The sequence below is a fragment of the Bos javanicus genome, chromosome 4 (genome assembly GCF_032452875.1).
Source record: "Bos javanicus breed banteng chromosome 4, ARS-OSU_banteng_1.0, whole genome shotgun sequence".
Lineage (NCBI taxonomy): Eukaryota > Metazoa > Chordata > Mammalia > Artiodactyla > Bovidae > Bos > Bos javanicus.
The window spans coordinates 80,710,393-80,736,406 of NC_083871.1; the positions used below are offsets into that span (position 1 = coordinate 80,710,393).

Consider the following 26,014-nt stretch of genomic DNA (forward strand, 5'->3'; position numbering starts at 1 on the left):
GAGCATTGCATTGGGTTTCCTAAGCTATACAGTAGGTTCTCATTAGTTATGTCTTTTATACATAGTTTAAACAGTGTATGTATGTCAATCCCAATTCTTTATTTCTGTTTGCAAATGTGCTTCTAATGCAGGTAGCATTACTTGCTCCATTGCAGATGAGCCCAATGAGGTTGCTTAATTTCAATAGGTACAATGTCACGCCATATTGTCCTGCGGGGGGGAAGGCTGGCTCTGTGTCAGTCTCAAAGATCAGGATGGCCACCCACCCATGCCCTCACAGACTGCCACGTGAATGGGGTTACCCTCCTGATCCACGTAGATGCTGCTTCTCCAGTGGGCTGGGGAGTGAAGCACCAAACCAAAGAGGTCTTGAGATTTAAGATCTGATGGATTGGCCTTGCTGGGTTTTGAACTTGTTTGGGACCTGTCACCCCTTTCTTCATTCTGATTTCTTCCTTTTGAAATGGGAATATCTAGCTTTTTCCTGTCCCACCCTGTACTGTGGATGCACAGAATTTGTCTGGTTTCACAGGTTCAGACGGCAGAATTTTGTGTCAATATTAATCATGCCTGGCATCTCACCTGTATCTGGTTTAACTGACATTTAGATGAGACTTTGGATATAAGACTTTGAAGTTGACACTGGAACAAGTTAAGGGGGCTATTGAGGTGGAAACAATGTATTTTGCAGGTGAAAGGGGCTATTTTGAGGGGCTGGGACAGAATATCACAGACTGAATGTTTGTGTCCCCCTAAAATTCACATGTTAAAGCCTTTACCCCAATGCGATGGTGTTTGGAGATAAGGTCTTTCGTAGGCAATTAGGGTTATATGAGGTCATGAGGATAAGGCCCTTGTGATGGAATTAGTGCCCTTGCAAGAAGACATGTTACAGCACGTGTTCTCTCTCTCTCTCTCTTTCTTGTGAGCACACAAAGAGAATGCAGCCACCTATAAGCCAGGAAGAAAACCTTCACCAAACCTGTCCACACTGACACCCTGATCTCAGAACTGTGAAAAATACACTGTTGCTGTTTACCATACATTACTATCCATTTTCTTTTTTATATATTTTTTCTTTTTAAAAAAATTTTTATTGGGGTATAGTTGCTTTACAATGTTGTGTTAGTTTCTACTGTACAGCAAAGTGAATCAGCTATTTTTGATAAGGCTGCCCCAGCAGACTAAGACACACATACCTAGGAAATGATAAGGTTGGAATTTGAACCAAAAAGTCTGATTGGAGGATTTTTCCCTTGACCAACTACACTACACCTTCAATAGCCCTTTTTGCCAAAAGATCTCCAGGAAGCACACCTGTTCCTTTCTTAAAGTATATTTCTGTCTCCAACTTTTCACTTATACCAAGGGATAGAGATAAATGTGACTTGATTGAAGGTTCCAGGTGCTGGAATTTATTCTTCCTTCTGTCTCTAAGTGGCTAGACAGAAATCCCCCACCTTTCCCCGCATGAGGCAGTGTCGACCAGACACCAAGGGAAGGAGCAACTGAATCTCTCACTACAGGACTCGACCATGTCACCAACACCTATGCTGAAATGAGGTTTCACCAGATGCAGCCTGGCCCCCAAGGGGACCACATGGCTGCTGCGAATCCAGTAGGGTCCACTGATGACGCACACTCCAAGCAGCTCATCAGACCACCGTACTCTGACCTTCTGTGGTCTGCTAAGTATGGAGCACTTGGAGAAAACACAAACACATATTTATGTGTAAGGTAAAGGATCTGCAACAGCATTCCTGGTCTTTAGATTAACAGGTACAATAGACCAGGTTCACAGGTATGTGGCAGCCAGATTTGAATCTTGGTAAGGAGTTGGCATATGGTTATAAGATGATGTGACTGGAGCCACACTTCTTACAACAGGAAAAAAGGGTCCCAAGGAAAAAAGGGTCCCAAGAATGAACATGGGAAGTGCTGAGGGGGAAACCGAGTCAAGAAGGTGCCCATGCAGATGTGGAGTTTAGCATTTTGTGGAGACAGGGGTGAAGGACCATTATGGAAAATGTGTGGCAGGGTGAGGGGTAATGAAGGAAAGGTGTGTGCCACCAGTCAAGGGGCAGGTGTTTATCATGGGGCCAAATCAGGCAGGTAGCACGGCTTCTGGCAACAAGAGATGTCTGTCACACCATCTTCATGAATCCCAAACTGAGTCGCCTCAGTTTCCTGCTTAAAGCCTCTCAGTCTTGCCTCTACTTGAAGACTGTGACTGGAAAGCCTCTGCCTGCCAGCCACACCTGTCTTGTGTGCGTTTCAAGACCCTCATCCCATGACTTCTCTCCTTCTCTAGCTTCGTTCCTTCCACACCCTCTCCCGTTGGTTCCTGGAGGGTGTCTACCCTGCCTCGCAGCCTTGACATACATATAATTTTCTTTCTTCCAGGCTGGACTGCTCCTCCTCTTGACCTTGGTTTAGTCATATCCTTCTGGTCTTACTACAAATACCGCAACCCAACTCTCACTTCTTGCTTCTCTCAGCACTGCAGCCATAAATTCCTCTGCATGGGTGCATGGTAAGATCACACTGCGTGTCACCCACCTAGACTCTGAGGTCCATGAGGATCACATTTTTCCTGGTGTCCCCCTGATGCCCGCAGCACCTTACACATGTCTGGCTCTTAGAAGATGTTCATTGAGTATTTGTTAAGTGAATAAATGAGATGAAAATCTCTGTGGCAAGAGCTGAGCTGCCCCTGTTCATGCCAGGATCCAGCAGTCCCCTGATGCCAGAGTCAAAGGAGCCTGGAGAGTGAGCACGGCCTGGCTTGCCCCGTGGCCAACCCCTCTGTGACACTCTGGCTGGAGGCAAACAGAAAGGTGTTGCTGCCAATCAGAGTCACGCCTGCATCCACGTGCAGTGGAGGGGTGCACCTGGGGCTGAGGACCAGTCTGCATGCCATGTGCCGCCACGTGCCCTGGCTCAACTGCCTCAGTCTGAAGAGGGATGCTGTCTAGTTTGTCTGCCAAGAGCTGGGAGCCTTTGGTAATTCATACAAAGACACAGTAGGGGCCATCCAGGACCTTGTCAATAATGCAAAGGAGTGCAGACCAGCAAGCCAAGGGACAGGCACAAGGATATGAAAGAAATTGAGGACATGGATGGCTGAGATTTAAGGTTAAGTGGCCAGCTCATTAGGCCACAGAGGCAGCCTCTGTATCACAGAAGCGCATCAGCCAACCCTGAAGCCTCCCACAAAGGCGGGAGTCAGTGGCGCTTTGTTGAGATGCACTGGTCACTTTAACGTGATCTGGCCCTATGTAACTTGGAGGGAAAGCATACACCAAGGGAACCAGAGAGACACGACAAAGGAGAATAACCTTTTCCTAGTTGTTGATCAAAAACAGCATCCCCATTGGGAGGAGTGGCCTCTATGTCTGGTCAGAGTAGCACTTTCATAAATTTGGGTCCTCCTCTGCCCTCCCCTTCAACCCTGAGCATCTTGTCACCACAGAATCCCTTGAGAAACACTGATGCCCTCCTTCCCTCATATTACTTTTCCTGTGGGCACAGATAGACCTGGGAGAAATGAACACATTCACCTTGTGTGATGAATTTGCAAAGACTCAGAACAACCTTTAAATCATCTACCCCCAGGGAAAACTAAGAGGATGGAAGCCTTAGCAGGGACATTGCCCGTCTTTCTGATAGTAGAGCTCAGCCTGGTCCCTCCAACCTCAGAGCTTTATCCCCTGGAAGTCAGATCCATGGTTCCCTTCTGCAGATGGTTCTTGCAATTGTTGTTACCAGTGATGTTGTAACCTGTTCTCTCTTCTCTTGCTCCCAGCAGCAGCCAGAGTATCAACCAGTCAGCCCTTGAAAGAGGAAAGCTGTTCCAGGCGTGAGTCTGCGGCGGGTTGTGTGTGTGTCCAGGCCCCCATCTCGCACTCACTCCATCCTAACAGGGGCAGAAGGTGGAAACATTGCTAGACGGTCTGTTTCTGAGAGGGATCAACCTGCTGCTGAAAGATTTATCGTTGGAGAATGGTGAGGCAGGAGAAGGCCTTTACTTGAACCAAAATTGGTCATTCAGAGTTCATTCTGTAACCTGATCATTTATTTATATTTTATATACCTTCTCCAAAGGAGAAGAGGATGCACGTGGGACCATGACCTCATTGAATGTAGTGTGCTCGACTGACTATCTTACTGGACAGCCTCTTAGAGACTTTTGTGTATAGCTCCTTGGAAAGTTGCTTTAACCCTTTGGGTTCTGTGTGAGCTCCAGTGAGCCGGGAGACATGAGGTTTTACCTTCTCTATTCACATACGTTACAAACAATGAGACCTGGCTCTTGGTTCCAGCAGACGCCTGTTCTGTACACACACTTATCTCTCCCCAACCATTCCTGAAAGAGGACATGGCTGGTGAGGAGTGTACTGTTCTAGAAATCAGAACACCTTCTCTGTCCACAAAGCTTTAGGCTTGTTAGAGTGTGATTATGCTCCATCGTTATTTCCAGGATATAACTTACTTCACAGGGGAGGTAACAGAGATCTAAGGAATAGTTTGCCCAAAGTCATTGGCCAGAGCTAGGATGTGCACGTGTTTTGGGGTGCTAAGACTAGAGCTCTGTTCTTCAAGGTCCCTAAAACCATCTCAGGAGGCTAATGAGGGCTGACAAGAGGAAATCTTAGAAGAGTCTGCTTGCCGTTCCCATTCAGCCCCTCAAGGTTAGGTAGACCTCCTGGCTTCCTGATTCAACATGACCTTCCTTCTCTGAAAATAGCCATCAGTTCATTGCATAACTCCTCACCCCCACCATTGAACTGTTCCAACCTGACCCTCAGCCGATTGACCTACATTGGGAAGAAGGCCTCATCCTGGATTGGCTATTTAGACTGGAACAAGGTGACACAGACTTGGGCCTCCGTGGAGTTTATTTAAGGCTGAGAAGGGAATGCCCAGAATCTTTGGTTGATGACTCTCAGAAGCCACTCCTATTTCCCTATCTCTCAGTCTTGTCTGGGATTCTCTGAAAGCTCCCTCTTCTTCCTCGAGATGGTGTAGAATACAGGGGAGGTTGGTTCAGTCAACACACTTCCTCCACCAAGTCCTTCCTCGCCTTCCTCTCAGCCTGGTGTCTAAGGGGAGCTGTACACTGGAGTTCTGGCCAAGGAGGTGAACGCACCACTCCCTGGGCTGGATTACGGGATCCAAAATAAAGAGGCAAAGATGTGCTCTTCCAATTCCTCGCTGACTGGAAAGCAGATGTTATGCATGGAAGGGCTAAAACCATCTGGAAAACATTTTTTAAAAAGGCTACAGAGCTAAAAGATCACTGAATTAGGATATCAGCCCTGGACATCCCACCTTAGACTTTGTAACATAGAGAAAGGAAAATACAACTACTGGTTCACTACCCTGTGAGTTGGGCATTCTGATATTGGCAGACAGAAGAAGCAGCTTCTTGAGCTTAGAACTAATGGGTACTTGACTTATTTTAAGCCTGTGAAACAGATTTAAATGATCTGAACATCTCAACTTTGGCATGGAGCCCAAGGAAGCCATCTATATACTTTATATTTAAGAAGGAACATACTTTATATTTAAGAAGGATGGTCCTTGAGTTGCTACTTCTAAATTTCCATCCCCTTACAGACTGGAACTCGATAAAAGTATCCCAATCAGCTTCTTTAGGTTATTTGAAAAGAAACATATAGAAAACCTTGGGTGAAGAAGGTTACTGCAAGCATAGAAGAAACATGGAATGATCTGGAAAACTGACCAGACGTTATAGTCAAGAGTCATTGGAAAAGACCCTGATGCTGGGAAAGATTGAGAGCAAGAGGAGAAAGGAGTAGCAGGATAAGATGGCAAGATGACATCACAGACTCAACAGATGTGAGTTTGAGCAAACTCTGGGAAATAGTGAAGGAAAGGTAAGCCTGGTGTGGTACCATCCATGGGGTCACAAAGAGTCATACATGACTGAGCAACTGAACAGCAACATTCCATTTACTACTCATTCATTCATTTGTGGATTTATTCATCTTGCAGCTAATCTTCTTACTGGCCGCAGATAGTCATGCCAGGTGCATGGATTCATGGTAAATACGATTTATCTGCTTTCAGAAAACTTTGATGTAGAGATCTCAAGGCAGATGATTCAGCAAGTGCTGCCTATAAAATGTGATGAGCATTTGGATTGTTGGGATCTGCACACATTTCATAGAAAGATGGAAAAATACCTCAGCACAGCTAAGAATAAAAAATCCAAGCCCACATCCTCAGCTTTTTTTTTTTTTTGGTTCTCCTAGCATTTGTGTTCTCCCAAAAAGCAATCTGAAAAGACGGGTTTTAAATCAGTCAGAGTGAAATGCCAGTCTTGGAAAGTGACTGGATTCCCTCCTGCCCAGTCATGGTGGCTGCTTCTGGAGTGCTTACACAGCTTTGTCTATCTGCTTCAGTTGCCATAACAAAATTCCACAGCCTGTGTGGCTTCAATAACGGAAATGTCTTTTCTCACAGTTCTGAATGCTGGAAGTCCAAGATCAAGGTCCGGCAGGTTAGAGTACTGCTGAGAACTTTGTGACAGATGCTTTTCTGCCGTGGCCTCACATGGCGGAGAGAGAAAAGACTGGTATATCCTCTTCTTCTGATGAAGGCGCCAACCTTGTCAGATTAGGGCCCTGCTGTTTGAACTCATTTAACCTTTGTCACCTCTTCTCAGGCCCTGTTTCCAAATCCAGTCACACTGGGAGTTGGGGCTTTCATGTATGAATATTGTGGGGCTGGGAAACATGAACATTGAGACCATAACAATGACTGAATCTTCCTGCCTGCAGGACACTCCTTACAGACATCACAAAATCAGAAGAAAATTAGGGCCAGTCTTCTTCAAACATGGCTCTTTAGGTACTACAGACTTTTCCTTCAAACATCCTAGTAGAAAAGGATGTGCTTCCCTGGTAGGCGGCAAAATTAAACCACCTGGAGGGCACACCACTCAGGGTCTCCCCCAGCAGAGCACCCAGCTTATCCATATCAAGCAGATCCCACATCTGGCCAATGGGTATTTCAAAGGATGTGCTCCCAACACCAGGATGCACGTGGAAAAAATGGTGAGCCACTGGTTGGGGTAAGGGGAGTGGATAAAGGAGAGAGGCTCCCATGGGATAGAAAATATGCCTGGGGATCTACTTGGGTCTTACACATGTAAGTAAAATCCAGGGCTTTCCAGGTGGTTCTCTAACTGAGGTCAGCATCAGAGATTTGCATTCTCATTTAACAGAAGTGTGTGAGTGCTCAGTCGTGTCCTACTCTTTGCGACACCATCAAATGTAACCCACCAGACTCCTCTGTCCATGGGATTTTCCAGGCAAGAATACTGGAGGGGTTTGCCATTTCCTCCTCCAGGGGATCTTCCTGACCTAGGCATTGAACCCGTGTCTCTTGCACTGCAGGTGGATTCTTTACTGCTGAGCCGTCGGGGCATTGTTTAACAGAAGAGGAAACCCAAAAGAAGTGAATACACCAAAAAGTCTGTGATCAAAGCAGAGTTTCAGGGACTTCTCTGGTGGTCCAGTGGCTAAGTTTTGGACTGCCAATGCAGGGGACACAGTTTCAATCCTTGGCCTGGGAACTAGGATCCCACATGCTGCAGGGCAACTAAGCCCGTGTCCCACAATCACTGAGTCCATGGGCCACAGGTACCGAGGCCCACATGCCTTAGCACCCGTGCTCCACAAGAGAAGCCGCTGCAGTAAGAGCCTCTGCGCCTCACCCAAAAGCAGCCCCTACTTGCTGCAACTTGAGAAAGCCCTCACATGGCAATGAAGACTCAGCACAGCCATGAATAAATGAATAAATCTATTTAAAAAATTAAAAAGAGCTTCCCAAGCCCCAAACCACTGACTCCTGCCACTACCAGGATGCCTGCCCAAGTCCTAGTCCAGGAGAGGACTTGATCCAAGAACCAATCTCCCCTCCTGATTTAAATCTCTGATGGTTCAGTCTTGCGCTTAACAGTGTGAGCTACTGCTCAAGGGTCCTCTCCCAGAGTTTTCCAATATATGAAAGACAACACACCTGGAAAAAAAAAGAGAGCCCTGAGGCTTTCAACATCAAAATTCAGATTGGCATAAGCCAAGAGCCCCAGGGAAGGATAGTGAAAAAGTAAGAATTACATATTTCCACATCTGGTTTCAATGAGACTTATGTCAAATAATTTTATTATTTGACAAAAGCAATCCAAAGAAGTATTTTGTTTTTTCAGGATACCTTGAAATGTCATTAAAATTCACCTACAAGCACAGACACAAAGTACCACCTGTCTGTAGTGTGAGATCAAATGAGAAAACAAGGACCTGGGCCTCCAGAAAAGGAAGAGACATGACCTGCTGTAGGTTGGGAGGGTGGGTGGGGAGGCCAGCGGGAAGCGGAGGCCAGGCTGTTGCTTATCTTAGCATTCCTGTTCCCACCAACCTGAGGCAAGCGATCTGTTTTCAGCTTGACACCAATCAGGAAATGGCTCCGCTAAAATACCCTGTTGGCTCAAATGAGACATATCCCCAGAAAAGCAGAGAACACCACCATGGGCCTGCAAGCTCACATGAGAAATGTCATTCCTGAGCCAGCAAAGGAACAACAATGGTCATTTTCTAGAACATAACTGAGAAAGCAAACCTACAAGAGGAACTTTCTAGACAGTCATCTAGTAACAGGTACAGAATGTCTACAGCAGTATAAACTCTTTGGTTGGGTAACTCCAGTCCTTTCCATTTATCCTAAAGATATTTTTACATTTTTTTTTTCTTTTTGGCCATATGGTTTGTGGGATTTTAGTTCTCCATCGAAGGATTGAGCCCAGGGCCTTCAGCAGTGAAAGCAACAAGTTAAAAACACTTTGCTCCAGGGAATTCCCTCCTAAAGATATTTTCAAATGTATAGGAAAGGATGGTTATTGTTCAGAGATAGTCCTTCATGGTTCTCTTGTATTCCTACACACCTTGCTGGATATGCCAAGAATGCAGCATCCTATTTCTTTACTCAGGCCATGTCTCAGAATAGTGCTTAAAGCAAGTGACCTTGAAGGATGAGGTAATGTCTTCTCCTGGGACAGAGAGGGCTTGCCTACTGCTTACACAGCAGAAGTAGATTCCCAAAGCCCGATATTCGTCAGCCGCAATGCCAACCTACTCCATTCACAGCATCCATCTGGGTCCATGGAATTACTTCTTTTCTTAGCATTCCAGAGGGCCAGTAGAAGCAGTGGCATGCTGATGCTTCTGCTGTCTCTGGTGATATAGGTAATAAAGTCCCTTGTCTCTGATCCAGGTGTCTTGTGTCTTCTGCCAGCATCCACAACACAGCAACGGGTTTACTTCTGAGCTGGTAAGTGAGTAAAATCAAGTTCCAAACCTGACACTTAAGACAGCATTGTTTAGTAAAAGCTATGAAGCTAAATGATCTCCAAGTAGAAAATGATTAGATTAATTATGGTATACATGTACCCAAAGAATGGCGCAGGCATTTTAAATGACTTCAGGGTGCATATTGATTGACATGAAAATAATAAAACAGTATATTTTTGAGTGAAAAGAGCACTTGAGAGCATTTGTTGTTGTTGTTGTTGTTCAGTCACTAAGTCGTGTCCATCTCTTTGTGACGCCATGGACTGCAGCACGCCAGGTTCCCCTGTCCTTCACTGTCTCCCAGGGTTTGCTCAGATTCATATCCATTGAATCAGTGATGCCATCCAACCATCTTATCCTCTGCTGCCCCCTTCTCCTTTTGCCTTCAATCTTTCCCAGCACTGGATTCTTTTCCAATGAGTCGGCTCTTTGCATCAAGTGGCCAAAGTATTGGAGCTTCAGCTTCAGCATCAGTCCTTCCAATGAGCATTTAGGGTTGATTTCCTTTAGGATTGACAGGTTTGATCTCCTTGCAGTTCTAGGGACTCTCAAGAGTCTTCTCCAGCACCACAATTTGAAAGCATCAATTCCTCAGCACATTATGCTAAGTGAAATAATCCAGACAGGGAAAAGCAAATGCTGCATGATATCACCTGTATGTGGGTTTTTTTAAAAGTCAAACTCATAGAAACAGACAGTAGAAAAGTGGTTGCAGGGGCTAGGAGTTTGCAAGAAATAGAGAGAGGCTGGTAAGACTTGAGCTATAGATGAATAAGGTCTGAGGATATCTGGTGGATATCACTGTATCATGTTCTCACACAAAGAAGGAAGTGATGGGTATGTACATTAACTAGATGAGGGGAGCCCTTGCACAATGTATACATGATTCAAATCACAACGTACACATTAAATATCTTATAATTTTATATGTCAGTTATACCTCAATAAAGCTGTAATTTAAAAAGATGATCTGCCACTACTATGAGTTGTACCAGAATTCATCCACAAAGTCTGAGAGTTAGCCTTCAGTCTTGCCAACTCATGTCTGCATGAATCCTTTTTAAATCTCTCGGATGCCCCCCTTCCAGCTTGTCTCCCTGCTTTGGCCTGATCTTGGTCCTCCCCAGCATCTTTCTGGAGATTGCACTCATCTTTAAACTGGTCTCTGTCTCCCTTCCACATCTCTGAACCCATATATAACTCTGCTGCCACATTATTTTTTCTTAAAAAAAAAAAAAAAAGCCCACAAATCAGAACATGTCACTCTTCTGCTGCAAATACTTTAGAGCCTCTCAAATACCAGCAAAAGGAAGCACCACCAGCTCCTGCAGTGTCACCAAGCTTCTTTGATGCTGTCCCCCTCAACCAGCCCTCCTGATTTGTTCCTTTTGATTCCTTGCCCTTCTTTATGGAATCCATTACCCTAAACCCATCAGGCAAATGCTTATTTCAAGATTCAGCTCTCCAGGAAGTGTGTCAGAACTGCTTCCTCAGAGTCCAATGCCATCGTAGGCAAATTCATCAAAATACTTACCATCCTGTGCTTTTATCTGAGACTTTCTCCCCTAGTAGCTTGTGAGTTCTCTGAGGGCAGAAACCACATTTTATATTTGTATCATCCACATCTAGTCTACACTGGGCACAAAAAGAGTACCTACACGAAAAGGAAAAAAAAAAAAAAATACAGTTAAAACTTCAGTGCCTGAGTTCACTCATACTATCAAATCTTTTTTTAAAAATAATTTTTAAAAATTTAGTTATTTGGGGCTATGCTGGATTGTCATTGCTGAGTGGGCTTTTCTCTAGTCGCAGTGTTATGCCTTCTCACTGAGGTGACTTCTCTTGTGGCAGAGCATGGGCTCTAGGGCACAGGATCTTCAGTAATTGCAACACCCAGGCTCTGGAACACAGGCTCAATCATTGTGGCCCACGGGCTTAGTTGCTCAGCAGCATGGGGGATCTTCCCGGATCAGGGATTGAACCTGTGTCTCCTGCATTGGCAAGTGGATTCTTTACCACTGAGCCACCAGGGAAGATCCCACTATCAAATCTTAATTCTGAAAAGTTCTAAATTAAGAACCCACCTGACAGACTCAGTGTGTTGCCATCAATATTTTGTTGCCCAGAAAGGAATGAATCAGTTGATTCTTACCTACAAAGGATCATGCTCCAGAAATACTTGTTTCTGTCTGACACAGAGCAGCACCCCTCTGCCACCATTGGAGAGAGAAAGCCTTTAAGTCCATATCCCTGGGACAAAAGCCATCGGGAATAACTAACCCTGAAACAGCATAACTATGCTTTATAATATTATCTTAGGAACTGGGCATACTAAAGTGCTTTAAGCCTTTTCAGTAATTTATTAATGAAAACAATCAAAGACAAAAATCAGTGTTAACTCAGGCAAATCAAAGCAGATGCAGAAAATAAAGCAAACAAAAACCTTTAAACAGAATGACTGATCCAATAAGATGTGGACCTGAAACTAAGCAACAGGTTTAGATTCTACTGAAGATTTATTACTTGGGATTGGATTCTAAAGGGGTTTCCCTGGTGGCTCAGGTGGTAAAGAATCTATCTGCAATGCAGGAGACCCAGGTTTGATTCCTAAGTAGGGAAGATCCCCTGGAGAATGGAATCTTCTAATGGCAACCTACTCCTGTATTTTTGCATGGAAAATTCTATGGACAGAGGAGCCTGGTGGGCTACTGTCTATGGAGTCCCAAAGAGTTGGACATGACTGAGTGACTAACACTTTGCACTTTTATTTATTTCTTTGGGATGATCCCTTATCTGAAGCAGGGCATTGCATTACAGTGTTTCCCAATAGGTTGTTTTCTGCTTTTTAAGTCTTTTTGTTGCTATGTATTTTTTAAATTTTTTAATTGAAGAATAATTGCTTTATAGAATTTTGTTATTTTCTGCAAAATATCGACATGAATCAGCCATCGGTATACATATGTTAAAACATTGAGACAGATCCTGTGATAAGATTTGATGAACCATTTCTAGCACAAGGGTTTTTGCCAAGAAAGGCTCTGCAACAGCCTAGTACCAGTGGTATTTACAGGGCTTTCTGTTAAGTCAGGAGCAGAACAAGCCATCTTGACACTGGCATTGCCCTTAGCTGGCCTCTCAGCTGGTTAGAGCAGGAAGGAAGGCATAACGGGGTGCTGCTGGAAGGGGCTGGGTCTCTAGGGGTCACTCAGGACCCACAGGACCAAAAGCAGGCCACTGGAGAGGCTCACGAAGAGGGCTTTAAACTCCCTTAGGCTTTTCAGGTATTGGCGGCTCTCAAAGTGGGAATCTTCCCATGTACTGCAGCGGGTCTATGGCAGACAGCCCTCCAAGATGGAACAGCAGCAGCCTTCTTGTTACTTGAGGTTTTGCTTCTGAGAACACTTTTGCTCACCTTGCTTTGTATTCCTTCATCCTGATTTATCAAACACTGAATCATGCATCCTCTTGCTACATTTAGCCAGCCCAGCCTTTTGTCTTATGATCAGCACTACTTTTCTTCTTCACAAGCCCTGGAGGACTTTGTTCTGTTACTTGATGTCTCTTTTGGCCTCAGGATCTGCCCGTCACCTCTGAGGTGCTCTCGTCAAGGTTGGAAACTAATAAGTCTTGACTCCACACTGGGTCAGTTCCTCAGCTACCCTGAGCCAGAACCACCAGCCGGATCACACATATGGAAGTAGCATGGTTAACTGACGGTAACTAACTGCCATCCTGGTTTGAGCCCAGCCATGGCAACAGCAGGAGACTGATCTTGAAGCACTTCTCACCACTGACTCGGCAAACTCAGTTTCATTGTTTGATCCAAAGTTATGAGCAGATAAAGAGGATGGATCAGTTTGTGACCTAGTCTATGAGTATTATAAATGGTTTGTTGTAGAAGGATTTATTTCATAAATGTCAGAGATATCTATCTTATCCTATTTCGTTCATTCTAGTTGCACAGAAATAGGTAAATAAGACTCAAAGATATGGACAGAAAGAAGAATTTGTTCCAGCCCTTATCATGTCCATTGTTCACAGAATAGTGTGTGTTTGGAAATTTCATTAGGTCATGAGAGAGGGAAAAAAAATGGGTAGGCTATATAGAAATCTACTGAAATTATTTAAACTGCACCCCACAAATTAGAAATAAGGATCATATTTCTTTTTCTTCATTTGATTTCAGTCTTAGCCTCTATATTAGGGAAGAAATAGTTGGGGAGTGACTTTTTATAGTTACTTAGTGTATTTCTAGTTGAGAAATCACTGTTATTTCAAGCAATTCTCATCATTTGGGAAAGGATAGTCAAAGCTGCAAAGCCGGAATTTATACATGTATATCATTGACTTCATTTTGATTGAGGGTGGGATTGTATTAATATGAGATTGGGAAGTGGGGAAGAGGTGATTTTATTTTAATTACGTGGGTGTGAGCAGATCTGGTTATCAGTTTCTTATGAGATGCACTCTGCACTCAGGGGTTCTGTGCTTGTCTTAGTCATTCAGTGGAGATTCTGCAATTCTCTCATTTCTTACACATGAACTTGGTGGCTTACAATAACACTTTGTGATCCAAGCTCAACTTGCTGTTTTCCAGCTGTGACAAGGATAACATCCCCACCCCTGGGAGGCCTGGCAGCACATTTTCCCTGCCAATGAGACTGTGCTCTGACCTGTACAGAAGCAGTGGTTACAGGAAAAAAGAGCACAGGACTTGGCAATAACAGGAGAGATTGCCCAAGGCATGTCCATTCTTACCCCAACTGGGCAACATGTAGATTGTCTGAGTAACTCCTAAGTTGTGCTCTATAGACACTGAGCTTGGAGAAGCAAGTTTTTGGTCGTGTCCACGATCATGGGATGGTAAACATCAAACTTTCCAAAAGATGGCAGAAGGGAAGAACTACCAAATCTGCTGGATGCACAAGTTCATCTTTCTGGATTATAGATAAGCAGCTACATTAAACGTCTCTAGACAGACTGAAACAGTTTCTAGAATGGTTTCATATGTTTTCTCTCCATTGTTTCTTTCAGAAACTCTTTCACCAAACCATGGATCTCTTTCCAACATCAGTTCTTTTTAAAGGGTCTAATCTATCTTTAAGAATTGACAAATTCCTGAAACAAATCAAATCACAAAAGTATTTTTGAATTTGTTTTCTGTGTTTTAATGTATATATGTATATATAATACTTTAAAAGATACACCATATACAACTCAATTCATAATTAATTCAATAACCAATAAATATGATTTACAGTGTTGTCATTAGAAATTGGCCAATAGTCATGCTGAGGTGAAACAATCTTTACTTTGAAAATTGCTGAACACTGTTCTACTTTTTAATCATTATTTGATGTACCTCCATCTCTTTCTCAGAGTAATTGATGACAGTAGGACTAAAATTCATGAAGGAAAAAGAGAAAGAAAAAAAGGAAAGATGACAAAAGAATGTAAATACACAGGCTTTATGTACTCATACAGCTACACACATAAAAATTAGGCTTTAAGTCCCAAGGTTGCCAAAGCCAAAAATGGGAGGTACAGCTTTATCATTCCATAAGAAGAAAGGCTGGATGAATCACAAGCTGGAATCAAGATTGCCAGAATAAATATCAATAACCTTAGATATGCAGATAATCAACTTATGCTTTACTGATTACACCAAAGCCTTTGACTGTGTAGATCACAACAAAGTGTGGAAAATTCTTAAAAGAGATGGAAATACCAGACCAACTTACCTGCCTCCTGAAAAATCTGTATGCAGGTCAAGAAGCAACAGTTAGAACCAGACATGGAACAACAGACTGGTTCCAAGTTGGGAAAGTAGTGCATTAAGGCTGTATATTGTCACCCTGCTTATTTAACTTATATGCAGAGTACATCATGTGAAATGCCGGGCTGGATGAAGCACAAGCTGGATCAAGATTGCCAGTTGAAATATCAATAACCTCAGATATGCAGATGACACCACCCTTATGGCAGAAAGTGAAGAGGAACTAAAGAGCCTCATGATGAAAGTTAAAGAGGAGAGTGAAAAAGCTGGCTTAAAACTCAACATTCAGAAAGCTAAGATCATGGCATCCAGTCCCATCAGTTCATGGTAAATATATGGGGAAACAAAGGAAACAGTAAGAGACTTTATTTTCTTGGGCTCCAGAATCACTGCAGATGGTGACTGCAGCCATGAAATTAAAAGACACTTGCTCCTTGGAAGAAAAGCTATAACCAACCTAGACAGCTTATTAAAAAGCAGAGACAGTACTTTGCCAACAAAGGTCTGTCTAGTCAAAGCTATGATTTTTCCAGTAGTCATGCATGGATGTGAGAGTTGGACCATTAAGAAGGCTGAGTGCCAAAGACTTAATGCTTTTGAACTGTGGTGTTGGAGAAGACTCTTGAGAGTCCCTTGGACTGCAAGGAGATCAAACCAGTCCATCCTAAAGAAAATCAGTCCTGAATATTCATTGGAAGGACTGATGCTGAAGCTGAAACTCCCATACTTTGCCCACCTGATGCAAAGAACTGACTCATTAGAAAAGACCCTGATGCTGGGAAAGATTGAAGGCAGGAGGAGAAGGGGACGACAGAGGACAAGATGGTTGGATGGCATCAGTGACTCAATGAGCATGAGTTTAAGCAAGCTCTAGAAGATGGTGAAGGACAGAGAAGCCTGGCATGCTGCAGTCCATGGGGTTGCAAAGGTTGAACATGACTGAGAGGCTGAACAACAAAGAAAAAATGTATTAGTTCTACAGTGAAGCAAATGTATTTTTCTTGTATTAGTTTCTCAAGGCAATCCCACTGGTAGGGTCTTTCTGGGGAACACTGAGTGATGGGAGCTACAGGGAAAGATGCCACACAGAGTCCCCTTAAAAATCAAGGGCACAGCATTAAAACACAATCCAATTTAGGACACTTTTTAAACTCAAGTGTGAAGCTTTCTGTCTTCCCAACTTTAGTGGAAGCACAAATGGAATGCTTACCCTTTAGACACTCTTGCTGAGACTAGATCACAGGTAGTTTGCAGGAGCCTTTTCAGTGGGGGCCGTGGAGGACCAGGAGTGTGATGAAGTAGTTGAAAGCAGAATCCTGTTCTAGGCCACAAAAATTTAACCACCTCAGCCAAGCTGCAGGTGGGCAGCTGTTCCACTCCTCAGCCATGGACTCTCCCACTCCCCGTGGAGTTAGGCCCTAGGGGTAAATATGTACACAACTTCTCGTTGGAAGTTATTTCCAGTATATAAAGGATTAAGTATGCACCTTCTGCAATCACAGAAGAGTATATTCTTGGGGCCTATGATTTGGGATCATCTCTGTGGGTTTGTAGAGACTGAGATTGGGGTATCTCTGGGGGACAAAGCATGCTCACCCAGTGCTGCTCACTGTTGATAATATCTTACAATGTGAGCTTTGTCATGTGGGGTGGCTGGGTCCCAAGCAGACGAAGACTAGTGCCTATGATAAAGTGTGACTTTATCAACCCCTCTCCAGAATCTGTGTCTCAGAGCCTGCCCTCTCACTGGGCAGCACAGTCAACCTAGAAGTCCCTACAAAGATTGGCTATATATCTGATTTTAGGATATAATATAATGTTTAAAATTAAGTTTAAATTTTAGCAAGTTTCTTTCTGTTTCCCTTCATACACTATTCTTTTGACCTAAATGGAACTTTCTTTTCACCCTCAAAGACCTTCCCAACCAAGAATAATCCATATTCATTCAAATATAGTGAGTCAAATCTTTTTCAATTTCTCGATGGTTCACTGATAGGAAGCAAATAGGAAAGTTAAAAAGACTTTTCATATCTTCACAATGAGAAATACTACATAGAATATGAAAACCTTGCTCAGAATTCCTAATACTCCTTGTTCAATTTGTCATTCAATGAGCTGGGAGACATCACTTCAAGGTTGCTCTCAGCAAGTCCAGTAAATCTCTCCTGGTGCTACCCTTAGGTGAGTACGTCAGTTTCATGTAACTGTGAACTAAATTTATACTTGACATCTCCTCAAAGGGTCAAAATATTGAACACCATAAAATGCTGTTGGGTTTGACCTCACTTATTTTAAACTGCTAACCTGATGATTTGGAACACCTTCTAGATCACCTGGATGCACATATCCTACCAGAATGAAAAGAACCAGTATACACCAAGGATCACAAAGAACCAGAGGAGCTGAACTAAGCTATCAGTATATGCAAGTAATACCTCCCCATATTTATCCTGTAGAGTGCCATTTAACATTATTAAATTTTGTATGTAAATACATTTGGAAAGGCGTGTTCCATTTAATTTAACACAGCCCTCCTTAAGGAGAACAACACAAACAATTTTCCCCAGCACAAATTGGCTCCAGGTAGGCATGAAAGTATATCCTGCTGTTCAGGTTTCTGGAGACATATTCCAGAGACATATCCCTAAAAGTGGAGAAAAAAATTGACGTCAAAAAGCTATCTAATTAGAGCCTAATATTGGAGTAGACCATGCATTACTTGCATTTGGAAAAGTAAAAATCAATGAGGAACATCTCCGTCTCATAAATCAGAAGCTGATTTGTGAAAGGACACATTTGTGCTCAGTGGGCTGAGCAGCCTGGTGACAGCCTGTACTTGGGCAGCCAACAATATATTTATGTATATCTGCTAAAAACATCTCTTACTTCTGGGTGCACAAACCAAAATACTTGAAAATGAAACGAGTGTGATCATACATGTGGAAATCATTCAAATAATTAAGAATTAGGTACAATTTGAAATGGTATAACTTAGAATAAGGAACTTGTGGAAAATTCCAGCAAAGGTGCCATGGAGGCTTAAAGTACAACTTCTTTGGTTGGGTCAGTTTCTTCCTGGCCATTATTAGGAGGGGAGGAAGCTGGAAATACACTTACCTCCAGATGATCCCTCTGGAAACCTGCCTAAAAGAGCGACACGTAGATTTGAAAATAAACAGACTGAGGCTGATTAGGGTAGAAAACTTTCCAGGAGCTGATCTGTGGCATTTCTATCTAACAAGCACACTGAACTCTGCCATGTTCCTTATCAAAAGTCAACCTGGAGCCATTGTGTGATCTGCCCAGGAAGGGCCAAGTCACCCACCTATTTCCCATTGAAGAGCATTCTGTTTTCATGACACCGACGATGGACTTTTCAACTTGGAACTCCTCAGCAGCCATGCAAGTTGCTGCCACCCAGGCAAAACTTGCTGTTTTCTTGAGTTTGTTTGTGTTGCGGTGTGTCTGTGTATATCTGTATGTGTGCACGTGTGTGATATGTCTTTGAAGGGGTCCACAAAGTACAGGCTGGGAATTCTTGAGGAGGAAGCTATTGAACTGGGTGTCATTCAACTTGAAAGATCTGGAGACACCAACTGTCCACTGGAGGAAAGGGGACAGCAAGCCCCCAGCTCAGTTCTATCTTAGGTTTGATGGCATTTGAAGCAAATGTAGAAGAGCCAGGGCTTTCTGAGGCCCCCAGTGCCTCTTCAGCAATAAAATGAGGAAATGAAGATTACCATAGCAGAAGACAAGGCCAAGAAATGGGATGACATAACAAGGGAGAAAAGCAAGGGACAGATGACAAGGTTCTGTAGGAATAATGGAGTCCTCAGTGAGGGAGTCCATGGGAAATTTGTAGACAAAAAAGTTTAGCCTTTGAAAAAAGTCACCTCAGACTTGGTAACCTTTACTCTAGTTTGAAGCCATTTGAAACTTTTCTTTTGTGGGGTTTGGGGAGGGCATTCCACATGGCTTGTTGGATCTCAGTTCACCCCAGGGATTGAACACAGGCCACAGCAGTAAAATCCTGAAATCCCAACCACTAGTCCACCAGGGAACTTCTGCAATTCCAGATTTTTCAAGAATTTCTAAATGTTTTTTCACTAGGTAATTGAAAGTGACCTGAGTATGGGGGGTGTGAGGAGAATTCATATTCAGTTACAGTAAACCATGAGATTGCTATTTCCTCGTACCATCTGAGTACATAGTATTTTTCCCTTCTTAAGAAAATGTCCCAATCTTCCAAGAATAAACATTCAACTTCAAAAATCCTTAGGGTAGGTTAGTAACTTTTTAGATCTGCCAGCTCAGATGACTTGTCATATTGCCGTTGATATGTATATGACTTGTGAATACTCACTCAAATACATATATGTGTTTGTGAACTGATGCATTAAAGCTCTGGAGGAGAAACAATGTGCTAGTATGGAAGGACAAATATATATATACATACAGAATGAAATGTAATACTGAAAATTTCATTTAAGAAAAAATAAGGAAATTCCTTGGTGGTCCAGTGGTTAGGACTCCATGCTTCCACTGCAGAGGGTACAGGTTTGATCCCTAGACTTGGAACTAAGATCCCACAGGCCATGAAGCATTGCCACCCCCCCCCCCACCAAATTAAAATAAAATAAAAAAAGAGAAAATATCTAGAGCCATGAGGAAGATTAGAAGAAGAACAAGTGGGAAAAGACACTCCAAATTTCAAGTTGATGCACCATATATTTGCAATATTTCTCTTAAAAAATTTTTTTAGTGCCATTAAAGGTCAGTACTCTGAATTTCCAACATCTCTTAGATTCATGGACACTTGAAAAGTATTTGCAGTATCTGGAATGCTTGTGTATTGTGCAAGACTTTCTCTGGTTTCAAACATTGTCTGGACCTGGAAGCAAAATGGAGCATCCTTTTGATGGCACTAATGGGATCCTCCTTCCAAATACTGATGCCATTATGTACAATGACTGCTGCAAGAGTAAATTCATACAGGAACAAAAGACTGACATGAACACAAAATCTACATACCTCAAGTCTCAGCTTCCAAAGAAATGGCCAAGATCACTATGAGAAGCAACCTTTGAAGCAAGGAGTGCAGATGAGGTGCTATGCCCTTTTGTGGGTAGTTGTTTTTTCTACCTCATGAATCTAACAGCTTAGAACCTAGTGGTCATCACTAGTGATTGGGCAATGAAGCATCAAAGGTCTCTGGGGGAGCAGAGTGACTGCCAGATTTGACACCAAATCTGTTTGTGGGGTACATTCCAGTGTGAGTGACATGAATCATAGACTGAGGGAGAAAGTTATCTGCTAAATGTTGCATTAGTGACCCATCTTGCAACTACTTTGGAAGGCGATCATGGGTGGCAATTTTTTTAAAGATATAGCCACATGGGTAATTTCCTATGTAGAAGGAATGGCATGACTATAACAAAGAGATAAACTATAAAAATTATTTTCTGTTTGGCATTCAGACTTGTGCAATGTCACAGGACCTCCAAGACATCCATGGGGTTGCTTTGTAGAAGCAAACCATCCTAAGGGTATGTCTGCAGTTTGCCAAACACAGAATAGCAGAACATTAGTCATTTCTTTGAGGTCTTCAAAATGACAATGGAGGCTTCACTGGCTAAAGGACAAGAGTCTGTCCTGCTGTATACTGGTTAGGATAAAAGTTCACATTCCTGCTGCTGTTCTTTATTCCAGCAAAAATCTGCTGTAGAACATGTTGCTCTACATAAGCAAGAAGACACAGCAGTTATAAACACATGTGCACATACAATCAGAGCCTTAGAATACATAAAACAAAAACTAACATAATGAAAGGGAAGAACATACCACTCATCAATAATGGTTGGAGACTTTGATACAACACTTTCAATAATGGTTAAAACAACTGCAAAGAATAATGAGGATATAGAAGATTTCAAAAGCACTAGAAAGTGACTAGATCTAATAGACAACTCTAGATGTCACTCAACATGAGCAGAACACATATTATACTCAAGAGTGCATAGAAAATTCTGTAGGATAGATCATGATAGGCAATAAAAGGAGTCACAGAAAATTTAAAAGGATTGAAATCAAATAAAACATAACATCCCATGCAATGAAATGAAATTAGAAATCAGTAATAGAAATACATTTGAAAAATATATAAATATGTGGACATAAAATAGCAGCATCTTAAACATTCAATGGGGCAAAGAAGACATCACCTGGGAAATTAGAAAATACTTCTGAGATAAATGAAAACAAAAATGCAAAAGTTGTCAAGGATGTAGGCAACCATGTTGGGTCAGAGAAAATTGTGGATTGACAGAAGACATTTATGGTCCCAAAGAAGAATCTTGACTGGTCAGTGCTCACGTCTAAGAAAAGGGCAGACTGAGGAGCCTTTGGACTTTCTTCCTCAAGCTAGAAATTATCACAAATATTTTCTTCCTCTTTTGATTAAGTGCAAGTGGTAAAGAATCTTCCTGGCAGTGCAGGAGACCCAAGACATGTGGGTTTGAACCCTAAGTCGAGAAGATCCCTGGAGAAGGAAATGGCAACCCACTCCAGTATTTCTTGCCTGGAAGATTCCATGGTGAGAGGAGCCTGGTGGGCTACAGCCCATGGCGTAGCAGAGAGTCAGACCAAACTGAGCATGCCCGTGTTCATTTTGCTGCAAAGTAAACTACCCATGGTTATCAAAAAGTTGCTCTCTCTTTCTTAAGATTTTTTTTTTATTTTAATTTAGACCACATTTAAAGTCTTCATTGAATTTGTTATAATATTGCTTCTCTTTTTTATTTTTTGGCCGCAAGGCCATGGACTCTTATTTCCCCAACCAGGGATCAAACCCACAACCCCTGCATTGGAAAGTGAAGTTTTAACCACTGGGCCACCAGGGAAGTTCCTCGGCCCTTTTCTTTGGACAACATCAGCAGGTTGAAGGCAAGCAGCATCCATTGTTGAACTTTCTAAGGATTCTCATGATCTTCTTGTCTCATTCAGTCACCCTTTGTCCTGCCCACAGCATGCTTTCCTCACATGTGAGGCCACATCAAAGAAAGAAGCATTTGTCACAGCAGGGAATGTGCCAGGTCCAGACACTTATGAATGAAGAGTGACCAAGACATAGTTCCTTCCCCCGAAAAAAATAGTCTACCAGGTGAGCAGGACACATACATCATTTCAATGCCAAACCGTAAGTTGCTGAACTCTGGAATGCCTAGGATACTGTAGTGTCACATACAAGGACCTTTAACCCAGAAAAAGAGTCAAGAGAAGGCAATTGAAAACCAAGCACCAGAGAAGGGGCTCCTAGGCTGAGCTGTATAGCACAAGTAAGGGACATCGTAAGAAAAACTATGGGAGAAGAGAAAAGCAGGAACGAAAGCAATCGGCCAGCAAGGTGTGTTCAAGGGAATTAGAGGTGAACAGAAGGCGTAGAGGGGCTGGCAGAGGAACTGAGGGCGATGAATTCAAAGACTCAAGGAAAGCCAGACTGTGGAGAGGATTCTGGAAGGATAGAATTTTGTGAGTTTGGTCACAAGGAGTCACTGAGAGGTTTTGCATGAGGAAGTGAGATGGTCAACTAGATCCTTATAGCAGGAATCTGGAAAATAAATCTGGGGGTTCAGCTGGTGGTCAAGAACACTGGGACAAGGAGACCTGCCAATCAGTTATTACAGTATTTATGGCTAAGAGGGAATGAAAAGTGATTTAAGAACCCCTAAGGGTGGGGTTATTTATGAGGTAAAATGAATAGGACTTTTTAAGTGTTTAAACGGAAAATGGAAGAGACGGAGGACACAAAAGGAACTCCTGGGTGAGTGACTGAGTGTATGATGGCCCAAGAAATAACATAGAGAAGGTAGATGGAAGCTGATTTTGAGGGAAATAAGGTTGTGTTGGAATTTCCCAGGGAACATCCCAGTGGACATGACTGGTAACACAGGGATATGAGTGTGGGGCTTGAAGGGAAGTCATAGTTACAAAAATAAATGTGTGAGTCATCTATACCTAAGAGGGGGATAAATAAGGGCATGCAATTCGATGACTCACACAGGAATGAGGAGGAGAAGGGGAAAGAAAAATCTCTGGAAAGCCTCCTCAATGAAGTAGATGGCTCTCCATTCCCCTGGCATCAAACAGAATGTTCAGGGCCACTTTTCTCCCATCATCAGTTTTAGTGGGAATTTTTCATCTGTTCAGAACTCCCCAAGCACCAGATCTTTCTGACAATGCAAACATATTTTTGCATCAATGGTGTAAGAGATTAAAAGCATTAACCTTCCTTGTGACATTTAGACTCTAAGGGACTATAGATTGTCGAGTATTTTAACACCATGGAATGAACCACCAAGAATAAAATGTCAGGTTTAAACAGAGATTATTGAAGCCAAGATGGGCAGCAAGGGGTACATTCCCTCTCCTCTCCATTCTTGCCCCATCCTTTTATTCCAACCATCTTCTTCCAGGATTCTGGTCTCATTCAGTGGGTGCTACCCATTTCACCGTGAAGAATGGCAGCAAGGTCTATCAGTGGGAAGTGTCTCTAACACAAGCAAATTATTCCTGTGCTAATTTGGGTCTCCTCTGGTAAGCACAGCCTTGTTGTTAAAATAAGCTAATACAGTTTCTATATTTTTCTCCTTCTTACTAAATATTTCAGGAGAGTGGGGTTATGTGGCGGATGCTATTATTTTTCATCCAATTTCATTCTCTTCTCTTTAGGCTCATGGTTAAGCAACACTTTCCACTTCACTGGGCAATGATCATCTGACTAGTTTCTCTCCAGTGAAGAGTGCCTGCCACTCCTGCATGCAGACCATCTAGGCTGGGGACAGGCTTCTTCTGCCCTGCCCCTTCCCCCTACAGGTACAGCCTGGGCATGGATGCCACTCAGACCCCACCCTGAAGATGGGGTCTTAGTACTACTATGTGCATATGTTTTTTCCTTCTTTGATGTCTCCATGAACATACTCACTCAGTCCCCAGCAAGAGAAACTAAAATCTTATTTGAGGGTTGAAGTCCACTTCAGGTTTGGGGTTATGAGGTGATGGGCATGCCTCACAGCCACACACCCAACATACACAATCTGATAGGGGAGAAAGAACAGAAAAGCAGAGTGGGTGGGAAACACTTGTAGTCACTACATCATTGCACATATAAACTTTGGTTTTATTCACTCATGTAATTTTGTAACATTGGGACACTATAAGTAACAGTGTTTGCTGAATGAATGATTAAATAAATGAATGAATGTGCAGCTGAACAGAAACAGCAAGTAGTAGAAGGAGGACTTGCTCAGCTAGTCAAGCTGCCCCTGTTCTTTCTGAGAATCATTCTGACCCTTTGCTTTTGTGGCCAATTCTCTGCTCTTTGATAGAATCTTCCTGATCTATTGTCCTCTGTGGCCATATTTTGGAATGCCATTAATGAAAGTGCCCCCATATTAGCCCACTTTTTTGTTGATATTTCTCAGGTCTGAGGGCTTTCTTAGAAACTAAATATTCATAAACAATGGTTCTAGCTCCTCCTCTAGAAATGTTTTATGTTTTATACAAATAGAACTGTGTAGGCTAGTATTCAAAGTCAGCAATCTTATTGGGTCATTCCTTTAAATTGGAATCCTGTAGAAGAATTTCTTTCTCTTTCTTTCTTTTTTTGTGGCCACACCGGTGATGTAGCATGTGGGACCTTAGTTCTCCAATCAGAGATCGAACCCAAGACGTCTGCCTTGGAAGCGTGGAGTCTTAATCACTGGATCACCAGGGAAGCTCCCTGCTAGAGAATTTCTATCTCTCAGGAAATAGGACAGGTATGCTTTCTACCGCTGAAGTCCTCCTTTAGTGATCATCTTTGCACTGTCCCAGAACAGTTTGAAAGAATGACAAGGGAAGAAGGTTCCTCTGGCACCAGATAGCAACCACACAATATGAGTAATCATCCTCTTTGTTGTGTGGGAAGCATATAACAGGAAGAGCTTGGCAATGATATGAAAACCACTTTGCCCCATATTCTAATAATTCCTGATATGGCTTTTCTATCTTTCTGATTTACTTTGCACTACCTTTTGATCCAGGCAGAGAATAAACTTTACTAACCCCACAAAGATCCAGACTACCCAGTTCTCAACTTCTTTTAACATTTATTTTATGTCCTGGAGTATAGTTGATTAACAATGTTGTGTTAGTTTCAGGTGGACAGCAAGGTGATTCAGTTATACATATACATGTGTTTATTCTTTTTCAAGTTCTTTTCCCATATTGGGCCAAGCTCCCAATACAGTAGGACCTTGCATAGAGTACAAGTTACCTGAAAGCCAAGGAGCCTTCTATTGTGAGAACGAAAGCCCACGCTGAAGCATGGTGAAGTCAGCTGTTTTTGTATATGCTTAATGGCCTGAGTGTGTAGTCTTTCAGAACCCGGGTTACTGCGTCATGTAGTAACAAAGCAATTATATTTTCAATTTGGAAATTTTTCAGAACAATTCTCCCAATTGGCCATCTTGACAGTAAAAGCTACAAGTGTGGCCCCATCCAGCATGGGAAACTGCACTGTATCATCCATGATAGATAGAGTTACTTAGTTCTTGTCTCTTGAACATTGGAGATTGTCAACCGAAACACAATTTTCATTTTAGTTTATCTGCTATTAAGCTGCTCTTTTTGATTCTAGCTAAGTCAACAGTTTCAGCTGCTGAAGTTTTCCCACAGAATAATGTTATAATTAGTTGGATAATTGGAAGTTATGTTCCTGACCAAGGACTCATCAGCAAATAAATCATAGATATGACCAACAATATGTCATATGAGCAAGATACAACAACCAGAAACCTTCAGAATCATTTGAATTAGTAAAATTATG

General features: G+C 42.6%; 1 protein-coding gene across 2 annotated transcripts in view; it reads right to left on the minus strand.

The window, feature by feature from the left end:
* SUGCT (succinyl-CoA:glutarate-CoA transferase) overlaps positions 1-26,014 on the minus strand; it is an 861,069-nt gene that overhangs the window by 17,174 nt on the left and 817,881 nt on the right. The window contains exons 14-15 of one of the 2 annotated variants that reach the window (XR_009736132.1): positions 10,909-11,028; positions 3,766-3,916 (exon numbers count right to left, since the gene is read on the minus strand). The gene's annotated coding sequence lies outside the window, so the exon portion shown is untranslated. The remainder of the gene's footprint in view (positions 1-3,765; positions 3,917-10,908; positions 11,029-26,014) is intronic. The other variant, XR_009736133.1, reaches the window with a different exon arrangement.